The sequence below is a fragment of the Phyllobates terribilis genome, unplaced genomic scaffold (genome assembly GCF_046119375.1).
Source record: "Phyllobates terribilis strain yellow unplaced genomic scaffold, ASM4611937v1 Scaffold_5__5_contigs__length_657084704, whole genome shotgun sequence".
Classification (NCBI taxonomy): domain Eukaryota; kingdom Metazoa; phylum Chordata; class Amphibia; order Anura; family Dendrobatidae; genus Phyllobates; species Phyllobates terribilis.
Genome location: NW_027362765.1, coordinates 495,300,714 through 495,319,963, shown reverse-complemented (window position 1 = coordinate 495,319,963; position 19,250 = coordinate 495,300,714). Strand labels below are relative to the sequence as shown.

The window sequence follows — 19,250 nt, the reverse complement described above, 5'->3', positions numbered from 1 at the left end:
AATCCATCGATGTATCACTTAGTTTTCTGGATGCAGCAGTTGTGACACAATCAGAGTTTTTAGATGCAGCATGAAGCAGAGCTGAGAAAACTAAGCTCAACCACTCCACAGCTAACCCCACCCACACCAGGCTCTGTATGTACATAGTCTATTGACAGTGAGCTGCTTATCACAGGAGGGGGCGTGGTCAGACCAGTGCTCATGCACTGCTCTAGTCCAGCAGTGATTATTTCTTAGTGATAAAACCTTCATTGTAAGTAAACAACTTCACACAGCCAAAGAAGTGACACATCGTTGAATTGAGTATCTCAGAATTCAGTGTCTCAGCTGCTATCTCATGGTGCCTTCATGGTGCCTTCATCTGCCCTCAGATTGCATACCAAAACCTGCTGTTGCATTCCCTTTAATAGGGAGCATCTGTCTTAATTGATAGGGGTTATCTTTCAAGAGCCTCATCTCCGAGCCAGAAAAATTAGTGGTTACAAAGAATGTATTTTGGAGGGCCCAAAACATTTCATGGTTCATTGATTTCAATTAAAACATTGTGAAGTTTACTTTTCCCCCTGTGGTGACGCTGTAGGAAAATTGAACACTTGCTGCTTGGTTGCCCTACAAATTGCATCTGAGGATTTCAGGAGCAGTTTACACTGTAATTAGCATATTTTCAGGCGACTATAGCAATGGATTTTTGGCCAAAATGGATAACTTCTTTAAGATGATTCTATCTAATTTCTATTTATTACTATGTCCTTCTCACTAGTGAGATTTCCTATTTGTAAGATTCTGCTAAAGAAGCATTTTATCATGCAAGACACAGGGGCAGAATTATTATTGTGAATGTGTCTAGACTTTAAAAAAAGTACTAATTTTGGTGCATTTTGGTACATACTGTCATATCTAGTTTTATACATTTTTGCTATCTGTTTAAAACACTGTGTCTCACTCAAAAAGTACTGTGACTTTGCAAGAAGGAGAATTGATCTCTTGAAAAAGTATTAAAATCCACTAACATGACGCAGAATGTATTGAGCTGTCTTTATATTAAACAGAATGAACTCATAATCAAGAGGTTTTGTGCTAAAGACTAGAGCACTTGGGGATTGGGCAGAGAGAATGACTCGAGAAAAAGCTATACTTTTCTATTACAACTGTAAGATCACTCAGTATATCGGCAGGTCTTTCACTTAAAACTTATACCCAAAATTGCATGGAATGAGTAATAGTTTAGTAATTTCTAGTGATCTTACTGCTGGGATCCACAACAATCCTGAGAATGGGGCTCCAGAACCAAGAGAAAGGGGTTCTGCAGAGCCCTGGCTTAAATAGGCTCCATTCATTGTCTATGGCAATGGTGGAAATAGCCGAGAGCTGTACTCAGCTTTATTCCATAGACAGTGAATGCATCAGAGGTCAAGTATGCGCACCTCCACACCATTCAATCTGGTGCTTTGCAGAGGCCTTTGCAATTGCAATTTCAAATGCAGAACTGTTTTTCTAAACTTATTTGGACTTGTTCACATGATGCATTTTTTGCCTTATTTTTACAGTGGAAAAAATGCAGCGTTTTACAACGCCAGCAAAGTGAATGACACTTATGTAATCTCATGCACATGCTGATTATTTTTTCCTTCCCGATTTGAGCCTTCAAAAGTTTTTTTTTTTTCAAATCTGCAGCATGTCAATTTTTTCAACAGTTTACAGTGTTTTTCATCCAAAGCATGCAAATAAAAATGTGATATTCACACATCATTTTTACTGTCAAGACTCATTGGTGCAGAAAAATCTACTGAAAATTCTCAGCATGTGCACGTAACCTAAGCTTTACCTCACCTTATTCCTACTTATTAGATCATCATGGAAGTTAATTACTGTGAAGTATTTTTTTAATCTGTTTTCTTTTGTCTAAACCTTGGTGCGTCCTAAAGTTGATGCATCTTATGGTAAGAAAAATACGGTACATAACTTAATACATTGTCCAAATGCAAAGTTCAAATAATAAAAGTTTTTAAAAAAAAAATCAAATAAATGCCCAGGAGAACAAACTTTTACACAGCTTCATAGACCGCATCCAGCTATTTCTTAAGGTTATAATGTATGTACAGGTAAAACGTAATTATTCAAAAAGTTAAAAATGTGCTATAATATAGCGCACAGTAATAGTATAACCTTATTCCCCTGCCCAAAATGGGCTGAAATCTTATGGTCCATAAGGGCTTATCCAGCTTTTGAACTGAACCCACATACATAGAGTATTGACAAAGTGAAAAAAGATAAGGCAGGGAAGCAAAAAAACAAAAAACACCCAATAAAAGGCACTTTAAAGAATTACAGTATAAGTGACAGGGGCAATGTCCGATTTTCAATATAAGATATACATGTATAGAGAAAGTGAATTGATAATAGACAAGCACCAAGAAGTTGGGTGTTAGCCAAAACAAAAAGCTGTTCAGTACAGACCAAAAGTTTGGACACACCTTCTCATTTAAAGATTTTTCTGTATTTTCATGACTATGAAAATTGTACATTCACACTGAAGGCATCAAAACTATGAATTAACACATGTGGAATTATATACTTAACAAAAAAGAGTGAAACAACTGAAAATATGTCTTATATTCTAGGTTCTTCAAAGTAGCCACCTTTTGCTTTGATGACTGCTTTGCACACTCTTGGCATTCTCTTGATGAGCTTCAAGAGTTAGTCACCGGAAATGGTCTTCCAACAATCTTGAAGGAGTTCCCAGAGATGCTTAGCACTTGTTGGCCCTTTTGCCTTCACTCTGCGGTCCAGTTCACCCCAAACCATCTCGATTGGGTTCAGGTCTGGTGACTGAGGATGCCAGGTCATCTGGCGTAGCACCCCATCACTCTCCTTCTTGGTCAAATAGCCCTTACACAGCCTGGAGGTGTATTTAGGGTCATTGTCCTGTTGAAAAATAAATGATGGTCCAACTAAACGCAAACTGGATGGAATAGCATGCCGCTGCAAGATGCTGTGGTAGCCATGCTGGTTCAGTATGCCTTCAATTTTGAATGAATAAATCCCCAACAGTGTCACCAGCAAAGCACCCCCACACCATCACACCTCTTCCATGCTTCACGGTGGGAACCAGGCATGTAGAGTCCATCCGTTCACTTTTTCTGCGTCGCACAAAGACACGGTGGTTGGAACCAAAGATCTCAAATTTGGACTCATCAGACCAAAGCACAGATTTCCACTGGTCTAATGTCCATTCCTTGTGTTCTCTAATCTGAGCTGCTGTTAACCTGCGATTTCTGAGGCTGGTGACTCGGATAAACTTATCCTCAGAAGCAGAGGTGACTCTTGGTCTTCCTTTCCTGGGACGGTCCTCATGTGAGGCAGTTTCTTTGTAGTGCTTGATGGTTTTTGCAACTGCACTTGGGGACACTTTCAAAGTTTTCCCAATTTTTCTCACTGACTGACCGTCATTTCTTAAAGTAATGATGGCCACTCGTTTTTCTTTACTTAGCTGCTTTTTTCTTGCCATAATACAAATTCTAACAGTTTATTCAGTAGGACTATCAGCTGTGTATCCACCTGACTTCTGCACAACACAACTGATGGTCCCAACCCCATTTATAAGGCAAGAAATCCCACTTATTAAACCTGACAGGGCACACCTGTGAAGTGAAAACCATTTCCGGTGACTACCTCTTGAAGCTCATCAAGAGAATGCCAAGAGTGTGCAAAGCAGTCATCAAAGCAAAAGGTGGCTACTTTGAAGAACGTAGAATGTAAGACATATTTTCAGTTGTTTCACACTTTTTTGTTAAGTATATAATTCCACATGTGTTAATTCATAGTTTTGATGCCTTCAGTGTGAATGTACAATTTTCATAGTCATGAAAATACAGAAAAATCTTAAAATGAGAAGGTCTGTCCAAACTTTTGGTCTGTACTGTATATTGTTGTTTTAGCTATTTTATTTTTGTGGGCACCCTTGGGTATGTAGTAATCCGATGAGTAAAAGGGGTTAACACCGACCCCAAAATCCATCTTCAACTGGCCCGATTTGTTCAGTGCTAGTCTGCTTCTGTTTTATTGTGAACAGGTGTAAGCCATCACAATTATTCAATATAACCAAGAAAGCGCAGCTGCACTCTGAAATGCTATAATATGCAAACAATGAATTGGAATTGCATTACTGCTATAAAAAATATGTTAAAAATGAAGATACTTGGCGGACAAATTGGCCAATTCATGAGAGCCCAAGAGCCACCGTGAGGCATACTCATTTGTTGGGACCCTTACCTCATATACCTCTCCCGGGCTGAAAGCCTACAATTTTAAGGCCCGCAAGATCCAGCTCTAAAAACGCCTGAGGCTGATGGGTGAAGTGCTCAGTCAGGGGGAGTGTACTACAAATATCAAAAAACTGACCATCACCTCTCAACTATTCAATATAACCAAGATTTCTGACAGTAGGTCTACACATTGTAAACAATTGGAAAGATGGATCTAAAATTGCGCTGTTAATCTCCCATGACGATGAAAGAACAGTGAAGGGTATTTGGAAGCGTTTTTTATTTGTCAACACGTTTCTAAGCATACAACACGTATTCATCAAGACAAACCACCATATTTGTGGTTTGTCCTGATTAGTGTTGAGCCACCCCCGTAGTGTTCGAGTTCGGTTCGGTTCGTCGAACACCGGGATGTTCGAGGAACTGTTCGTCGAACTGTTCGTCGAACACCTTAGAACACCGTCGAACACCGTTAAAACCAATGGCAGGCAAACAAAAACACATAGAAACACATAGAAAACACCATCAAAGGTGTCCAAAAGCTGACAAACTGCTCAGAAGACGCTCTCTTTAAAAAAGCCGGCCGGCAATTCAGCAGCGGCATACACCGGTACCCGACAATTTAGACAAGAAGGAATAGAGCATCACACATAGATTAGATAGATAGAAACATGTCAGTCACATATATATGAAGTACAGTGACAGTGTTGCTTACTGTACTTGTCATTTAGTGTAAAGGATTTATTTAAAAAAATAATAGTGTTTTCATGCACCGTCTCTTTAAAAAAGCTGGCCGGCAATTCAGCAGCGGTACCCGACAATTTATAACAGAAAGAATAGAGCTTCACACATAGATAGATATAAACATGCCAATCACATATATAATAAGTACAGTGATAGTGTTGGTTACTGTACTTGTCATTTAGTGTAAAGGATTTATTTAAAAAAATAATAGTGTTTTCATGCACCGTCTCTTTAAAAAAGCCGGCCGGCAATTCAGTATCTGTACCCGACAATTTAGAACAGAAAGATAGAGCATCACACATAGATTAGATAGATAGAAACATGTCAGTCACATATATATGAAGTACAGTGACAGTGTTGAATACTGTACTTGTCATTTAGTGTTAAAATAAAGGATTTATTAAAAAAAAAATTGGCGTGGGGTTCCCTCTAATTTTAGTCTCTAGCGGAGGTTAAGCAGATGGCTGGGGCAGATGTTTGAAGCCTGGGAAGGGGGTAATACCCACGGAGCTTCCCAGGCTACTAATATCAGCCCCCAGCTGAATACCTAGCCTTTACTAGCTATTAAAATGGGGGACCCCCCAAAAAAAATGACGTGGGGTCCCCCCTATTTTAATAGCTAGCAAAGGCTAGGCAGACAGCTGGGGGCTGATATTAATAGCCCAGGAAGGGTACCATGAATATTGGCCCCCTCCCAGGCTATAAACACCAGCCGTCAGCCGCCCCAGAAATGGCGCATCCATAGGTTGCGCCAATTCTGGCACTTAGCCTCGCTCTTCCACGCTGCCCTGGTGCGGTGGCAGGGGGTAATAGGGCTGGGGTTGATGTCAGCTTATAATGCCAGCTGACATCAAGCCCAGGTTAGTAATGGAGAGGCGTCTATAAGACACCCCCATTACTAACCCCATAGTCAAAGTTAAAAAAAAAAACACAAACACCCAGAATAAAGTCCTTTAATTGAAATAAACACACAATTCTTTATTGTTCTAAATTAAACTATACTTACCATCACGCCCATTCCAGCTGAAGCCAACGATCTCCTGCAATAAAAGTAAAATAATAAAGCAACCTCATCCTTACCTTTCCATGGTTCCCACGATGGCTCCAGCTCTGCTACATCGAGATGACAGGCTGGACCGCAGCAGAACGCTGCCATCCAGCCTGTCATCCCGCAGACACTGAGAAGTGCAGGCATGCTTGCGCTCCTCAGTGTCTCTCTGTGACGGCATCCAGATGAGCCGAGTTCATGTCCAATGAACTCGGCGCATCTCATGCACGTCACTGACAGCGTGGGAGAATTCTCCTGCACTCAGCGCATCAGTGTGAGAATTTTCCCACGCTGTCAGTGACGTGCATGAGGCTGATATTTAAATTTGGCGCACAAATCGGTGATTGGTCGCGTGCAGCGTCTGCGACCAATCAGCACGGTAGTGTTTAATTTTGGCGGCAAGATCAGTGATTGGTCGCGCGCCAAGACCGCGACCAATCACCGATTTGGGCGCCACATTTAAATATCGGCCGCGACCAATCAGCACAACATTGTTTAAATGTGGATCCAAGATCGGTGATTGGTCGCGGCCGATATTTAAATTTGGCGCACAAATCTGTGATTGGTCGCGGGCAGCGTCCGCGACCAATCAGCACAGTAGTGTTTAACTTTGGCGGCAAGATCAGTGATTGGTCGCGGTCAAGACGGCGACCAATCACCGATTTGTGCGGCACATTTAAATAGCGGCCGCGACCAATTGGATGTCAGCGCCGCTCCCCGGTCCTCCCTTCACACCCTAGCCGCTGATGTCCCCACAGTATCCGCGTGGTGTTACAAAGGTCCGGACATTTGTGTTAAAAATCGCTGATTGGTCGCTGGCGCTGCCCGCGACCAATCACCGATTTGGGCGTCAAATTTAAATATCAGCCGCGACCAATCACCGATTTGGGCGCTAAATTTAAATATCCTCCGCGACCAATCACCCATCTTGGCTCCACATTTAAACACCGCTGTACTGATTGGTCGCGGACGCTATTTAAATGTGGCGCCAAAATCGGTGATTGGTCGCGCCCAGCGTCGGCGACCAATCAGCACAGCGGTGTTTAAATGTGGAGCCAAGATTGGTGATTGGTTGCGGCCGATATTTAAATTTGGCGCCCAAATCGGTGATTGGTCGCGGGCAGCGCCAGCGACCAATCAGCGATTTTTAACACAAATGTACGGATCTTTGTAACACCATGCGGATACTGTGGGGACATCAGCGTCTAGGGTGTCAAGGAAGGACCGGGGAGCGGCGCTGCGGGTCGGGATACTTCTGCTGCGAGCAGTCGCTCATCTCCCGGCTTCTCGCAACGGAAGTATCCGACCAGGCAGCGGCGCTCCCCGGTCCTCACCAATACGATTAGCTGATTGGTCGCGCTCTCCGCACGCGAACAATCAGTGATCTTGGCGCTAAAGTTAAACACCACTCTGCTGATTGGTCGCGGACGCTGCCCGTGACCAATCACCGATTTGGGCGCCACATTTAAATAGCGGCAGAGACCAATCAGCGAGCTTGGCGCCAAATTTAAACAACGCTCTGCTGATTGGTCGTGGACGCCAGACGCGTCCAATCAGTGAGATTGGCGCCAAATTTAAACAACGCTCTGCTGATTGGTCGCGGACTCCAGCCGCGACCAATCAGCGAGATTGGCGCCAAATTTAAACACCGCTCTGCTAATTGGTCACGGTTGCCGGCCGCGACCAATCAGCAGTATTGGCGCCAAATTTAAACCCCGCTCTGCTGATTGGTCACAGTTGCCTTCCGCGACCAATCAGCGATTTTGACGCCAAATTTAAACACCGCTCTGCTGATTGGTCGCGGCCGGCGATTGCGACCAATCAGCATTATTGGCGCCAAATTTAAACCCCGCTCTGCTGACTGGTCGCGACCGCCGGCCGCGACTAATCAACATTGTTGCCGCCAAATTTAAACACCGCTCTGCTGAATGGTCGAGGTCGTGACCAATCACCATTATTGGCGCCAAATTTAAACACCGCTTTGCTGACTGGTCACGACCACAACCTATCAGCATTATTGGCGCAAAATTTAAACCCCGCTCTGCTGATTAGTCGCGACCGCCGGCCGTGACCAATCAGTGATATAGTCGCCAAATTTCAACACCGCTTTGCTGATTGGTCGCGGTTGCTGGCCGCGACCAGTCAGCGATTTTGGCGCCAAATTTAAACACCGCTCTGCTGATTGCGCCGGGTCTGCCGCATACATATTCTAAAATACCCGATGCGTTAGAATCGGGCCACCATCTAGTTTCATGAAATAATTTAAAAAAAAATTGACGTGGGGCTTCGCACTATATTTGTGTCCAGCCAGGTACAGCAGGCGGGAACGGGCTGCCCCCAACCACCAGCTGCCTATTTGTACCTGGCCGGACACAACAATATAGGGAAGCCCCTTTTTTCTTAATTATTTCATGAATTTCATGAAATAATTTAAAAAAAAAATACGTGGGGCTTCGCCCTATTTTTGTGTCCAGCCAGGTACAACTAGGCAGCTGGGGGCTGGAATCTGCAGCGCAGGGAGGCCCAAGCTTTCTGGGTCCCCCCAGCTGCAAATTGCAGTCCGCAGCCACCCCGGAAAATGGCGCATTCATAGAAGCGCCATCTTCTGGCGCTGTACCCAACTCATCCAGGGCCCTGGTGCGGTGGCTCACTGGGTAATAAAGGGGTTAGGGCCAGCTTGGCATTATCAGCTGGCCCTAAGCCCGAAATTCATGGGGTCACGCCAATATTAGACATGACCACCATGAATTTCTAGTAAAGTATTTAAAAAAAACACAACACCCAGAAAAAAGTCCTTTAATTGAAATAAACACACAATTCTTTATTGTTCTAAATTAAACCATACTTACCGTCACGCCCATTCCAGCTGAAGCCAACGATCTCCTGCAATAAAAGTAAAATAATAAAGCAACCTCATCCTTACCTTTCCATGGTTCCCACGACAGCTTCAGCTCTGCTACATCGAGATGACAGGCTGGACCGCAGCAGAACGCTGCCATCCAGCCTGTCATCCCGCAGACACTGAAAATCGCAGGCTTGCTTGCACTCCTCAGTGTCTGGCTGTGACGGCATCCAGATGAGCCGAGGTCATGTCCAATGAACTCAGCTCACCTCATGTACGTCACTGACAGCGTGGAAGAATTCTCCTGCACTCAGCGCTTCAGCGTGAGAATTCTCCCACGCTGTCAGTGACGTACATGAGGTCAGCTGAGTTCAATGGACATGAATGAGCTCACCTCATGCACGTCACTGACAGCGTGGGAAAATTCTCCTGCACTCAGCGCTTCAGCGTGAGAATTTTCCCACGCTGTCAGTGACGTGCATGAGGTGAGCTCATTCATGTCCAATGAACTCGGCTCACCTCATGCACGTCACTGACAGCGTGGGAAAATTCTCACGCTGAAGCGCTGAGTGCAGGAGAATTCTCCCACGCTGTCAGTGACGTGCATGAGGTGAGCCGAGTTCATTGTCGGCTCATCTGGATGCCGTCACAGCGAGACACTGAGGAGCGCAAGCATGCCTGCGCTTCTCAGTGTCCGCGGGATGACAGGCTGGATGGCAGCGTTCTGCTGCTGTCCAGCCTGTCATCTCGATGTAGCAGAGCTGAAGCTGTCCTGGGAACCATGGAAAGGTAAGGATGAGGTTGCTTTATTATTTTACTTTTATTGCAGGAGATCGTTGGCTTCAGCTGGAATGGGCGTGGTGGTAAGTATGGTTTAATTTAGAACAATAAAAGATTGTGTCTTTATTTCAATTAAAGGACTTTATTCTGGGTGTTTGTGTTTTCTTTTAACTTTGACTATGGGGTTAGTAATGGGGGTGTCTTATAGACGCCTCTCCATTACTAACCTGGGCTTGATGTCAGCTGGCATTATAAGCTGACATCAACCCCAGCCCTATTACCCCACTGCCACCGCTACAGGGCAGTGGGAAGAGCGAGGCTAAGTGCCAGAACTGGCGCATCCTATGGATGTGCCATTTCTGGGGCGGCTGACGGCTGGTGTTTCTAGCCTGGGAGGGGGCCAATATTCATGGCACCCTTCCTGGGCTATTAATATCAGCCCCCAGCTGTCTGCCTAGCCTTTGCTAGCTATTAAAATAGGGGGGACCCCACGTCATTTTTTGGGGGGGTCCCCCATTTTAATAGCTAGTAAAGGCTAGGTATTCCGCTGGGGGCTGATATTAGTAGCCTAGGAAGCTCCGTGGGTATTACCCCCCCCCAGGCTTCAAACATCTGCCCCAGCCGTCTGCTTAACCTCCGCTAGAGCCTAAAATTACGGGGAACCCCACGCCAATTTTTTTTTAAATAAATCCTTTATTTTAACACTAAATGACAAGTACAGTAATCAACACTATCACTGTACTTCTTATATATGTGACTGACATGTTTCTATCTATCTAATCTATGTGTGATGCTCTATTCCTTCTATTCTAAATTGTCGGGTACAGATGCTGAAATGCCGGCCGGCTTTTTTAAAGAGACAGTGCATGAAAACACTATTATTTTTTTTAATAAATCCTTTACACTAAATGACAAGTACAGTAAGCAACACTGTCACTGTACTTCATATATATGTGACTGACATGTTTCTATCTATCTAATCTATGTGTGATTCTCTATTCTTTCTATTCCAAATTGTCGGGTACCGCTGCTGAATTGCCGGCCGGCTTTTTTAAAGAGACGGTGCATGAAAACACTATTATTTTTTTTGATAAATCCTTTACACTAAATGACAAGTACAGTAAGCAACACTGTCACTGTACTTCTTATATATGTGACTGACATGTTTCTATCTATCTAATCTATGTGTGAAGCTCTATTCTTTCGGTTCTAAATTGTCGGGTACCGGTGTATGCCGCTGCTGAATTGCCGGCTTTTCATGTTTCACTGTGAGCACTGTTCCCATCGATTTGGGCAATCACTGTAATGCCACAACCACCATGGCTGTGGCATTACAGTGAGTGGCAGACAATTCCTGCATGATTGGTGCTCTAAATAGCGTCAGACATGCAGGACAAGCTTTTGGTGCACGAACAGTTATCGAACATAACCTCGAACAGCCGAATTTTTTGCAAATCGTTCGGGTTCATCGAACAACTCGAACACCGCCCAAAACAGCTCGAATTTGAGATTGGCGAACAGTTCTAGTCGAACACCGCTCATCTCTAGTCCTGATGAAGAAATATTGTATGCTTCAAAATGTGTTGACAAATAAAAAACGCTTCCAAATACCCTTCACTGTTCTTTCATCGCCTGGTGGGAGATTGGCAGCGCAATTTTAGATCCATCTTTCCATTTGTCTACATTTTCTCTGCCTCATTGGATCCGCAATAGCCTTCTGCTCTCACAAGCTAAAACAGGAGTTATGACTGTCACAACCCCATAAGGTGAGCATAAACTATTATTCTGTGTACACTCTTTTATACCAGAAAAGACCCTATTTGTGCTGCATTGTCTCTCTAGCCTATCTTTATCAGTAGGTCCATACAATGTCATTATGTTGTGGTGCCGTGCACGCATGCTATTGTGAGGACCTACTAGTCACAAAAGGCACCAAGGATGCTGCGGATAGTATAAGGTTGACAGGGCTCTGGTCTAGCAGCCATGGACAAGCAACTTGGCCGCTGGATGGGGGACCTGCAAATCTTTCCACACTATTCTAGATACCGCCCAACTACCAATTATTTTAAAGTGAATCTGTCACCAGGTTTTTGCCACCTAATCTGAAAGCACCATAATGTAGAGACAGAAACTCTGATTCCAACAATGTCACTAAACTGGGCTGTTTTCTGTAGTTTTGATAAAATCACAGTTTTATTATCCTCAGGAGATTATCATTAGAGGACCAGTATACCTGCTTTCAGCAGGGTAAACATATTCATGAGCTCTATAAAACCCCACCCACTCCACTGATTAACAGATTTCTGTATACACTGGACATGTGCAGAAAACTGCCAGTCAGTGTTGTGGGCGTGATTATACAGAGTCGAACATTCAGAGAACCGCTATATCTGCAGCAGATAAAACAGTGATTTTATCAAAATGACAGCAAGTTGCCCGGTAAGTGACACATCGCTGGAATCAGGGTCTCTGCTCTTATATTATGCTACTCTCAGATGAGGTAGCAGAAATCTGATGACAGAATCCCTTTAAAAGATACCTTAAGTGTTTCAGCGCTATCATTTCTTTTAGTACATCCTCATTGGTATTAGTAACACATAGTAATGTTTGCTGGGGGAAAGTTCTGTAAGCTAATTAGTAGTGTTTAGCGAGCACTAAAATGCTCGGGAGTTCAAAGCTCGGGCCGAGCTCACCGTGATACTCGGGTGCTCGACCTGAGCAACGAGCCCAATGTTAGTCTATGGGAGACCCGAGCATTTTTGCGGCGGCACCCCCGGAAGTCTGTAGAAAGTCTAAAAAGTGTCCAAAACGATAGTGACAGTGCTCAAAAGACACGGGGACAGCATGGGCATCGCCCCAGGAAGCATTTATGACCCCCAGGTCACTGCTGTCAACAACGTGGTCAGAGGTATCAAGCCACTTTTACAGGCTCACAATAAAACGTTCAAAAACAAAACTGAAACTGCTTTCCTGTGAAATATGTTAAGGAACTTCCTTTACAGGGTAAAGACTGGTGTATAAGGTAAAGTAAATAACCACAAACAAAAATATTCCTCCACACCTTGGGCTATGTTCACAAGTAGCATTTTTTATGCACTTTTGTATTGCTTTCAACCGTGACAAATGCATTCACCAGGAAATGTCATTTCAACATTTTACAACCTTATCTGGCCATGTGCTGTGTGACACATGCATACAGTGCTGAAAAGACATGGGAACAGCATGGGGAAGACCCCCTTGAAGCATCTCTGACACCCAGGTCACTGCCTAAATGTGTGCCCATCAGAAGTGATCCTTGCCGCATCAGAAGATGCAGACTTGCAAATATCCCCGTGCAAGTCCTTGTCCCAGGGCCGTGTTCAATTGTACCTCCCCCATTCCCTGCAATGCAAGTGCAAATATGCAGCCTGCCACCCACCCACCCCCAGGCAGCAATACCATACTGCTAGCTTGCACTTGAAATGGGGCCTTTTAGTTTGTAGGAGGCTGAAGCTGGCCACTACCTCATGGCTGCTTTGGCAGTGAGGTATCCATACTCAGTCCCCAGCCGCCCGGTGGCCGAGTATCCACTCTCAGTCCCCAGCCGCCAGGGGGCGGTCGGGTGTCCATATTCGGTCCCCAGCCACCCCACGGCCGGGTGTCCACACACGGTCCCCAGCTGCCTGGGGGCGGCCGGGTGTCCATAAACGGTCCCGAACCACTTCAATTTCTCCTTGGCCCTGGCTTCTCCATCAGGGTAGTTGAAAGTGCCAAGGTGAGGAGCATGATGATGATGATAATAGAAGTTTGCATCTGCTTAGTTTTCTTGGAATGCAAGCGTAAGTGTTCAACCTGCCACCCACCCACCCCCAGGCTGCAATACCATACTGCTAGCTTGCACTTGAAATTGGGCCTTTTAGGCATGTGGAAGCAGACGCCGGCCACCATGTCATGGCTGCGTCAGTGGCCTAGTATCCATACTCAGTCTCCAACCGCCCGGCGGCCGGGTGTCCACGCTCAGTCCCCAGCTGCCAGGGGGCGGCCGGGTGTCCATACTCAGTCCCCAGCCGCCCGGCGGCCGGGTGTCCACGCTCGGTCCCCAGCCACCTGGGGGCGGCCGAGTGTCCATAAACAGTCCCTAGCCACCCCTATTTCTCCTTGGAAGTTCCCCCCACACTTTTCTTAGCCCGGCCTGCTTTAGAGCAGCAGTGGACATGCCCACCTGAGAACCAGACTCCTCCGGTGGGCCCTGGCTTCTCCATCAGGGGAGTTGAGAGTGCCAAGGTGAGGAGCATGATGATGATGATAGAAGTTAGCATATGCTTTGTTTTCTTGGAATGCAAGCGTAAGTGTGCAACCTGCCACCCACCCACCCCCAGGCTGCAACACCATACTGCTAGCTTGCACTTGAAATGGGGCCTTTTAGTTTGAAGGAGGCCGAAGCTGGCCACTACCTCATGGCTGCTTTGGCAGCGAGGTATCCATACTCAGTTTCCAGCCGCCCGGCGGCCGGGTGTCCACGCTCGGTCCCGAGCCGCCAGGGGGCGGCCGGGTGTCCTTACTCGGTCCCCAGCCGCCCCGCGGCCGGGTGTCCACACACGCTCCCCAGCCGCCTGGGGGCTACCAGGTGTCCATAAACGGTCCGCAGCCGCCCCCTATTTCTCCTTGGAAGTTCCCAAAACACTTTTATTAGCCCGGCCTGCTTTAGGGCAGCAATGGATGAGCCCACCAGAGAACCAGACTCCTCCGGTGGGCCCTGACTACTCCATCAGGAGAGTTGAGAGTGCCAAGGTGAGGAGCATGATGATGATGATAGAAGTTAGCATCTGCTTTGTTTTCTTGGAATGCAAGCGCATGTATGTAGTAGCTGCTAGGCCTGAGGTGGTCAGCGTTTTCGAGCATATCCTACCTCCTCCGAGGATTGCTGGATGTTTTCCTGCTACTATCCCAGTTCTATGACTCCCGTTAAAACAAAGCTTCAGGTGATGAATGATGGATGAGGTGGTGGCAAGGGAGAAAGAGAAGGAGGAACAGGGACCATTCACATCAATATCAGGCCAGTCAACCACACATGTCTTGTAGGATATGTTTCTGTACCAAAAGGAGCAGTTCGGCTACAGTTATAGGGCATGCAGTGAGTGCAATGCCTACCAAAAATTTTGAGGCACTCCAATGCCCCTTGGAAGTGACATGGAGGTCAGAGGGCCTTAACTAAACCATTTTTTCCATTTATAGCAACTGGGTCTCCTCTGCACTGTTGGCCTAAGCAGCGAATGGAAGGCTTTCCAAAAATTATGAGGAACTGCAATGCCCCTTGAAACAGACGGGGATTACAGCATCCTAAAAACCTTCTACCCATTATAGGGGAGTGGGTCTCCCTTAGTGTTCGCCCATGCATTGAAAAGGAAAAGATGACTAAAATTAGGAGGAAATGCAATGCCCGTTGGTTGAGTTCGCAGTGGAATAAAAAGACAATATCAATTCCCGTAGGAATAGTGGTGGAGGTCGCAGTAGCTTAACAAGAAGGATTCAATGCCTCTTGGAAGAGAGATGGAGGTCACAGTAGCTTAACAAGATGGTTTTAATGCCCCTTGGAAGAATGGTGCAGGTCGCAGTAGCTTAAATAGACAGTTTTATTGCACCTGGGAAAAGTGATGGAGGTCGCAGTAGCTAAACAAGACAGTTTTAATGCCCCTGGAAAAAGTGGTGCAGGTCGCAGTAGCTTAACAAGACGGTTTTAATGCCCCTTGGAAGAGACACATAGGTCGCAGTAGCTTAACAAGACGGTTTTAATGCTCCTGGGAAAAGTGGTGGAGGTCGCAGTAGCTTAACAAGAAGGTTTTAATGCCCCTGGGAAAAGTGGTGGAGGTTGCAGTGAAATAAAAAGACAATATCAATGCCCCTGGGAAAGTGGTGGAGGTCGCAGTAGCTTAACAAGACAGTTTTCATGCCCCTTGGAAGAATGGTGGAGTTCGCAGTGGAATAAAAAGACAATATCAATGCTCCTTGAAAAAGTGGTGGAGATCGCAGTAGCTTAACAAGACTGTTTTATTGCCCCTTGGAAGAGATGTGGAGGTCGCAGTGGAATAAAAAGACAATATCAATGCCCCTGGGAAAAGTGGTGGAGGTCGCAGTAGCTTAACAAGACGTATTAAATGCCCCTTGGAAGAGACGAGGAGGTCGCAGTAGCTTAACAAGATGGTTTTAATGCCCCTGGGAAAAGTGGTGGAGGTCGCAGTAGCTTAACAAGATGGTTTTAATGCCCCTTGGAAGAGACGTGGGGGTCGCAGGAGCTAAAAAAGACGGGTTTAATGCCCCTGGGAAAAGTGGTGGAGGTCGCAGTAGCTTAACAAGATGGTTTTAATGCACCTTGGAAGAGACGTGGAGGTCGCAGTAGCTTAACAAGACTGTTTTAATGCCCCTGGGAAAACTGGTGGAGGTCGTAGTAGCTTTACAAGACGGATTAAATGCCCCTTGGAAGAGGTGAGGAGGTCGCAGTAGCTTAACAAGATGGTTTTAATGCCCCTTGGAAAAGTGGTGGAGGTCGCAGTTGCTTAACAAGATGGTTTTAATGCCCCTTGGAAGAGACGTGGAGGTCGCAGTAGCTTAACAAGAAGGTTTTAATGCCCCTTGGAAGAATGGTGGAGTTCGCAGTGGAATAAAAAGACAATATCAATCCTCCTTGAAAAAGTGGTGGAGGTCGCAGTTGCTTAACAAGACAGTTTTAATGCCCCTTGGAAGAGAAGTGGAGGTCGCAGTGGAATAAAAAGACAATATCAATGCCCCTGGGAAAAGTGGTGGAGGTCGCAGTAGCTTAATAAGATGGTTTTAATGCCCCTTGGAAGAGACGTGGAGGTCGCAGTAGCTTAACAAGACGGCTTTAATGCCTCTGGGAAAAGTGGTGGAGGTCGCAGTAGCTTAATAAGATGGTTTTAATGCCCCTTGGAAGAGACGTGGAGGTCGCAGTAGCTTAACAAGACGGTTTTAATGCCCCTGGGGAAAGTGATGGAGGTCGCAGTAGCTTAACAAGACGGTTTTAATGCCACTTGGAAGAGACGTGGAGGTCGCAGTGGAATAAAAAGAAAATATCAATGCCCCGGGGAAAAGTGATGGAGGTCGCAGTAGCTTAACAAGACGGTTTCAATGCCCCTTGGAAGAGACGTGGAGGTCGCAGTAGCTTAACAAGACGGTTTAAATGCCCCTTGGAAGAGACGTGGAGGTCGCAGCAGCTTAACAAGATGGTTTTAATGCCCCTGGGAAAAGTGGTGGAGGTCGCAGTAGCTTATCAAGAAGGTTTTAATGCCCCTTGGAAGAGACGTGGAGGTCGCAGTAGCTAAACAAGGTTGGTTTAATGCCCCTTGCAAGAGACGTGGAGGTCGCAGTGGAATAAAAAGACAATATCAATGCCCCTGGGAATAGTGGTGGACGTCACAGTAGCTTAACAAGATGGTTTTAATGCCCCTTGGAAGAGACGTGGAGTTCGCAGTGGAATAGAAAGACAATATCAATGCCCCTGGGGAAAGTGGTGGAGGTCGCAGTAGCTTAACAAGACGGATTAAATGCCCCTTGGAAGAGATGAGGAGGTCGCAGTAGCTTAACAAGATGGTTTTAATGCCCCTGGGAAAAGTGGTGGAGGTCGCAGTAGCTTAACAAGACGGTTTTAATGCCCCTTGGAGGAATGGTGGAGGTCGCAGTAGCATAACAAGACGGTTTTATTGCCCCAGGGAAAAGTGGTGGAGGTCGCAGTAGCTTAACAAGACGGTTTTAATGCCCCTTGGTAGAGACGTGGAGGTCGCAGTAGCTTAACAAGACGGTTTTAATGCCCCTGGGAAAAGTGGTGGAGGTTGCAGTAGCTTAACAAGACGGTTTTAATGCCCGTTGGAAGAGACGTGGAGGTTGCAGTAGCTTAACAAGATGGTTTTAATGCCCCTGGGAAAAGTGGTGGAGGTCGCAGTAGCATAACAAGACAGTTTTAATGCCACTTGGAAGAATGGTGGAGGTTGCAGTAGCTTAATAAAACGGTTTTAATGCCCCTGGGAATAGTGGTGGAAGTCGCAGTAGCTTAACAAGACAATTTTAATGCCCCTGGGAAAAGTGGTGGAGGTCGCAGTGGAATAAAATGACAATATCAATTCCCCTCGGAAAAGTGGAGGAGGTCGCAGTAGCTTAATAAGATGGTTTTAATGCCCCTTGGAAGAATGGTGGAGGTCGCAGTAGCTTGACAAGATGGTTTCCATGCCCCTTACTAGAGCCATGCAGTACAGCATATTAAAAACATTACTCCCATTATTGGGGAATGGGTCTCCCTTTGTCTTTGCCTATGCCTTCCAAGCAAAAGCTGCCAAAAAATAGGACGGAGGAACTTCCAATGCTGGCAACACGGACCACGGTCACCCTGGTGGTATAGTGGTGGTGGAGTCTGAGGATAAGGATAAGAGCAAAATACTGCCGAAATGAGGAAGCGTATACCCATGTGTGGGTGTGAAGCGGTGCATGGGAATACACCTCCCGAAATAACACAGTGGATTTGACTTTATGTTACTCTGGTGTCATTTGGTGGTGATGAGAAGTCTGGCCCAATCCAGCGTTTGTTTATTTTGATAAGGATCAGCTTGTCAGCATTGTCAGTTGACAGGCGAGTGCGCTTATCAGTTATAATTCCCCCAGCCGCACTAAAAACCTGCTCCGATAACATGCTAGCGGCAGGGCAGGCCAGGACCTCAAAGGCGTACAGAGCGAGATCACTCCAAGTGTCCAGCTTGGATACCCAATAATTAAAAGGCACAGAGGAATCACGGAGGACGCTGGTACGGTCGGCAAGGTACTCCCTCGCCATCTTTTGAAACTTTCCACTACTTGTGAGAGCACCCCGCGCCTCAGGGCCTGTAAGCTGGGCGGGTCTCAGAAAACTGTCCCAGAATGTTGACAGTGTTCCCCTGCCTCTGCTGGATTGGAGTTGCGTTTCTCTCGCCTGTACGCCTTGGTTGGTCAACGAACTGTGACCTCTGCCGCTAGCGTGTTCAGATGGGAATTTTTTTAACATGTCTGCAGCAAGGGCCTTCTGGTGCTGCCCCATTTTTGTAGACCTCTCCACCTCAGGAATAAGAGAGTGAAAGTTCTCCTTGTAGCGGGGGGTCTAAAAGTGTCAGCAACCAGTAATGACTGTCACCCAACATTTTGACAACGCGAGGGTCACGGTTAAAGCAGTGTAGCATAAAGTCAGCCATGCATGCCAGACTGGTAACGGGCAAGACTTCCGTGTCCTCACCAAGATGACGACTGACCATGCTCTCCTCCTCCTCCTCCTCCCACCTGTCCTCAGGCCACCCACGCTGAACCGACTGTATGACAGTTGTACAGGTACTACCGTCTACAGTGCATGATACCAGCTCCTGTTCTACCTCCTCCTTCTCTCCCTCATTGTCCCCCAATGCACATTGGGATGAGATGAGGCTGGGCTGTGTGTAATCGCCCATTACGGCTTCTTGATCCATCTCATCATACTCTGGCTGCAATGCCTCCTCTTTAATTCTCTTCAGAGAGCATTGCAAAAGACAGACAAGTGGGATACTGACGCTAATGATGGCGTCAT

General features: G+C 46.2%; 1 protein-coding gene across 1 annotated transcript in view; it reads left to right on the top strand.

Moving 5' to 3' along the window:
• Positions 1-19,250, top strand: part of HTR7 (5-hydroxytryptamine receptor 7) — a 296,216-nt gene that overhangs the window by 218,059 nt on the left and 58,907 nt on the right. The gene's annotated exons all lie outside the window — the stretch shown is intronic.